This window comes from Mya arenaria, chromosome 4 (assembly GCF_026914265.1).
Source record: "Mya arenaria isolate MELC-2E11 chromosome 4, ASM2691426v1".
NCBI lineage: Eukaryota > Metazoa > Mollusca > Bivalvia > Myida > Myidae > Mya > Mya arenaria.
The window spans coordinates 76117612-76124238 of NC_069125.1; positions in this window are offsets into that span (position 1 = coordinate 76117612).

The following is a 6627-nucleotide window of genomic DNA, read 5'->3' on the forward strand; positions in this document are numbered from 1 at the left end:
TCCACAAACATCACAGTGCATACATACTCTATATATATAAAACTAGGTATGTTTATCAAGAATTGTTAGGTACCGCCTTGGAACGGTCAGTAAAATGTAAATTTACTTGGGGTTTAAACCAATTTTTGTGCACAAACCTCACTATTATCCCAACAATCCTTAATAAAGATAAAACGCAAAAGTTAAATTTTATCAAAGTATGCATTAACTTGATGAAACTTATTAACAAAACAAATAATAATAAACGTATAGGTAAACCCCAAGTATTTCTATGATTAGAGATCCCATCTCTATCTGCAGACGGAGGAATACAATTCTCCTAATGCAAAAACTTTTCAAACATACGATGCAGTTATCTATATATGAATAATTATGTGAATGCGTTTTGATGCAACATCTGATAAAATCTTCTTTTGTAAAACTCTTACTACCTCATCACATGTCGCCAAGATTATATGTTTCACTCCCAAAATAGATTGGTCCACAAAACTATACAAAACATGTACTCTTTAGACATTTTAGTTTTTGAGCTTCCCCTCCCACTTTTTGCATCGCAGCCGGCCCATAACATAAAAGAACATAAATTTGGAGTTTGTGATAGGCTATATGTTGAATATCGAAAACTGATCGTAACCATAACAGTGGTCATTTGAAAATGCATATATGCTAATGCTTATTGAAGAAGTCCTCTTTTACAATTATCGAAATTGTCGTCTGTTTTGTGATACGACTTAAATAATCACAATGTAAATCAGAAACTAAGAAATTTGTGGTTTTGAACCGGAAACTTTTGACTTCTTCACGACATACTTCTTTGATACAAATACATAGATTATATCATGAGTCGTCTTTGTATACAAAATTTTAACGCGTCCATGAAGTTTGCCAGTCATTAAGAGGTTACGAAGGTTTAAGATGTTATTAGAGATGTCTTAAGTTAGATGTTATTTGTAACAAGAACATATTATATATGAAATAAAAAAGCAATTAATTAAACCACGTGCATAAATCATGATTCAACGCAATTTACATAACGACATCTCCGATGAAAACATTCCATAAGGAAGGTGTCTGGCGTGGTATTTTAGTATAAAAAATCGCGCGATGATCACTGGAAGCAGTCTGGTGTTGTAGATCACCAAAACAAATCCCGTGATGACCTCTGGAAGCTCTCTGGTGTTGTAGATCACCAAAACAAATTCCGCGATGATCACTGGAAGTTGTCTGGTGTTGTAGATCACCAAAACAAATTCCATGATGACCTCTGGAAGCTCTCCGGCATGGTTATTAACTATATTACATTAATCATCGGTTTACCTTTGCAGCTACTATCGGAATACCGTTGAAGGTGTCTGAAGTGGTACTTCAATATAACAAATCATGTGATGATCTTTGGAAGCTCTCTGGTGGTAGTTCATTATAACCTACTATGTGATAACCCATGAAAGCTCTCTGGCGCTGTAATTTACTTTACTATGGCAAACACCGTTATTACCTTTGGTATCTCTCTGGCGTGGGAGTTAAGGATACCTTATAGCTTCTGCAAGTTCCCTGACACAGTAATTCAGTATCGCCTCGTGATGACCTTTGGTAGCCCTGGCACCGCTATAACCAACCCCGTAATGACCGTTGGTAGCCCTGGTACCGCTATAACCAACCTATTGATGACCTTTGGTAGCCCTAGCACCGCTATTACCAACCCCGTGATGACCTTTGGTAGCCCTGGCACCGCTATAACGAACCTAGTGATGACCTTTGGTAGCCCTGGCACCGCTATAACCAACCCCGTGATGACCTTTGGTAGCCCTGGCACCGCTTTAACCAACCTCGTTATGACCTTTGGTAGCCCTGGCACCGCTATTACCAACCCCGTGATGACCTTCATAGCCCTGGCACCGCTATAACCAACCCCGTGATGACCTTTGGTAGCCCTGGCACCGCTTTAACCAACCTCGTTATGACCTTTGGTAGCCCTGGCACCGCTATTACCAACCCCGTGATGACCTTCATAGCCCTGGCACCGCTATAACCAACCCCGTGGTGACCTTGGTAGCCCTGGCACCGCTATAACCAACCCCGTGATGACCTTGGTAGCTTTCTGGTATGGTAGATCATTATAACCGATCCCATAATGACCTCTGAATTATCTCGGTGTGACTCATTACGTTCCGGTGTGTATTGCAATGTACAATACTGTGATACTTTTGGTACCCCTCTGGTGTGGTTGTTGGCTATGCTCAATCCTGTGATTACCACTGGTAGCTCTCTAGCATGTTAGTTATATACAACCAATACCGTTTCGATATCTTGAAGCTCTCGGGCTAGTTAGTTAATATGTACGTTTTCAAAAAGGCTCCTTTAAGAAACCAAAATTGAACATTTGTGACATTCCTGCTGAAGGGTTGATGAAATCTTTTATTGTCTGATTTTAAAACGATCATCTTTAATTGACATGCATTTTGCTGAAAAGTATGTTATATTAGAACAGCTCTTCCCAAATGTTTTTAAATCAAATCGGACAAACGAAAAATGATTGGTCAAGCTAACTTCATACAGCTGGCTTGGTTAACTTGAAAATGAAGGTTTTCGACACATATTCTAAGAGTATAACGATACTGTAATATCCTTGTTAAATTCAGGTAACCAAATACATAAATGATCAACACTCTTACACCAAATTAAAAATATTTTTTTATTCAGCATTTGATCTATTTGTTAAAATAGTTTCTTTTTAAATATTATTATGAATATTATGATTATATACGTTAAATGTTTGCAATCATTAATTACATTTTATATATACGTTGAAATAAAGTTTGTTTCTAATTTCTATAAAACAGTACGATCAATGACGTCTGGGTAGTATTTCGTAAATTAAGTTATTTCACAGTTATTTCACAACAGTGAAAAGAAAATAACAATTATTATTGAAAATGCACATTATAAAAGTATAGACAGGTGAAACGATCAACTTCCTTCTTTGTTAAAGATGCACTATTACTCCCAAATAAGATTTACCACGATTAATGGGATTGTTTTAATATACCAGAAAGGATGAATAAATGTCGAAAACAATGGTTCTCATGAAGGCTAACTAGTTTAATTGAAAGAAATGAGCAGAAAACACAGTATTTCTACCTTATGAGGCGATATAGTAGCTCACAGTAAACCTTTTAGCATTCACCAAACATTTAATATTTTTTTCGATTTCAGCTATTAAATACATTGTTACAATCTTAATATCAGTAATTGGTACTTTCCATAAATGCATTATTTAGTAATTGGTTAGAGGTTTTTCACTCAAAATTTATGTTTGAAATACATGTGTTTTCACTGATTTTGAATAAGAGTGCTACTTTAAAACGAGATCGGTTTTCATTAATTGACAGCCAAGATTTTATCAGTTTAGTCTCAATGTAATGATAATATGTATAAAATTACAATTTCCCATTGATTATGCATTGTCTGTGACCGTTGGTTAAGAGCAACGTGAATGCAAGAGACCGTCATTTTAACCAAGGACGTAAAAACCCTTAAAAATACCCCCTGTCTACCCGCATTAAGTAATTTATTAATCGTTATAAAGCAAAAATGAAATGAAAACTATCTGCTCGGTTATAGATTTGGTGTACCATATCGAACTTCAGGCAATATAATCATTGTTGTGCATTTAACTAAAAGGATTAATTAATAAGTAATACTCATAAGCCGTAGGAGTATTTGTGAAGTAGCCATACTAAACGTTTGTTGATGATACGGTTCTCTGTTGGTTCATACGTACCTTTTGAATATTCAAATTCAAATATTGAATGTGTGACAACCAATTTTCCAACTATGGAAAGTTGCGCCAGTGTGTAAAAGAAATATCAAACACGGAAAATAATTGCGATCCATGTTACGTACATGCAACAAACAGTAATAAAATTGTACTATTAATTGTAAAATTATATTATTTCACATGGTCTCGTAAAGCATTGTTAAAATATATTTTATTTTGCATAATTGTATATTGTTGTATTTTTTTTTAAATAAACCAGCTCAGTTCATAGTATGTATTTATTTTTCTCATAATGCACTCATGCTGTCGGGCTATCATGGACTGAGTACTTTGAAAACAACTTGTTGTTATTTGAAACACTATCATTTCTCTGCGTTTGGCTGCGGTCTTATTCGCATATAATACTAGGTTCCGCCACGTCGTGTTCAGTGTAATACACGAAGTTCCAAAAATTAAAAATATGCCATGCGTCAGACTTACGCTCCCATCCCCATCAATATCTGTATCTATCCGGGTGGACCAACTCGACCCATGAATCCCATTTTACTTTTTGCCACATACCCAACAATTCCCTACTTAAAACATCAACAACAACAATTACTACCGACCAATACACAAGATGTATAGCAACCGCTACAGGCTTAAATTCAACAGTAAATGCCAGGTGGAATGTCATTAGATCTGTTTTGCAATTTGTTATCAGTACTTTTTCTATGCTGTCAATGACTTACACATTTATCAATAGGCATACATATATTAATACTAACCAAAGATTTTCTCAGTTTTATATTATAGACATATGGACTATATTATTTAACTTTTTGTCGAAACCGAGAGCTTTATTGGTCAGGTTTTTTCAATGTTAGTCTGCTTTATACTTTTTTATTTAAATCGGTAGCCAAGACAACTAAACTAACTATTCTTACGAAATGTTGTCGTACGCCCGTTAATTATATGATGTTATTCATTAGGGGAGTTTATATTTGCCCAATTAATTGTCCGAGGTTAGCTGAATAAGCATGAGTCCGAATTAACTATTTCGTATGGTACGACATTTTGGTTAAAAACATTCTAATAACTTACCTTAAGTTTATACTGAAGCATACTTATCTCTTATTCATTCATTGTGTCTGCTGTTTTAGACTGGTTTGCTGATTTTGACATGCATCCTTTGACATTGCACATACTTATGAATAAAGCACCGTACAGTTTTTTCGTATTGTTTATGTAAATCGTTTGTCAAAAGTTCGAACTGTTCACCTATCCTCGGCCATTTCCTCGGTTTTCAAAAAGATAATTATCGTAAAATCCACCAACACGTTAATTACAACTGTTATATTAAACCGCACACACACACAAACACACAAACACACGCACGCACAGACGCACACACGCACGCACGCAATATGAATATATGTATATATATTTACCACTTGCATTACCTTGTTTCCAGTTTAATATAACCATTATTTGTATTTCTATATTACACATGTCTAATATCACATTGGTCTATTTTTATTGGTCAGAAACTACAACACTCACGTTTGTAAACAACTATTGGTAACATCAATTGCTTAATTCTAGTCTAAGAAATGAATACGTTATTTCTCATTTTGTATTGATGATGAAGATTTATTTCAAAACAGTAAAACATCTTCCATAATCAAGTAATAACGTTGACGTCATCTAACAGGATATGACATCACAGTGTTAACGAAAGCAATAATCGTTAAAATAATTTGTTTTGTTGTAGTTACTTTAAATGCATTCGTTCAGTTCAATATATACAAGAATCAGTGCACGATGTACAAATACAAAATGTTTAAAATGTTTCTGAATGGATTGGAAGACAAGCAATTTGAATGCTGATATAAGTTCCTTTCCAGGTTGGAGTTTACCTGTTCTAGATTGTAATGAAGTTGGGTAATATAGCTGATAAGGATATGAACTAGATTTTGTCGCAAATTTAAAAGCATACGAATTAAGTAGCAAACACGTGGTATATAATGAACATTTTTTATGTGAGTGGGCATACGTAGTTAGTTGGTTCGGTATGCTTAACTTTATAAAACAAACGTAGAAAAAGAAATAATAAGTGATGCCACAATTATTGACCAGCCCTCTTTCATTAAAGATGAGCCCGCACCGCGCTCTCAACACCACTAGTCAAACCGATTGATTGCAGCAACTAGGTTCTAGGAAGAGAAGCCTGTTTTCTTCCAGTGAAAGATGTTCGTTGCTAAACAGCAGGTTGTTAGCAGTTGTCGCAGTTGTCGCAAAAGGCAAATAAGAAAGGTATTTAAAGAGGTTTTCTTGATATCTTGGACACTGGATAAGGTAATGACAGGAGTTTCAGTTGCCACGCAGATGCATAGTGGTGTTACGGATAGATCACGGCGACGGGGTTCAAACTGAAGAGTACTACATTCATGTCGAACGGGTGTGTGATATATCTGCATTATATTAGTGCCGAACCTATAAAGATGTGCTGATCATGGTATCGTTCTGCTTTGAAGTTGTGTTTTAAATTCAGGACGGATGGGCGCTACTCGTACAGTGCGTTCCATTCCCGGATTGTGAGAGGCAAGAAGGAGGAACCGTACGATTGTATTCGAGTGCTTATTGTTCGAACGTCGTTGGCAGAGCGAAGCAAATATACTTGGTTGTTGTGAGGAAGAATGCGGTCGGATAAATATGATGGGCTGAGGTTGTGTTTCATCTTCTTGTAGTTCTTATTGGATATCGCCCTAGAATTCCTTATACTGATAAACAGAAATAAAACGATCGGGTTTATCTGTGATAATATTTGTAGTCCGGGAATGGGCATTGCTTTGTAATTTTCGTCTTAC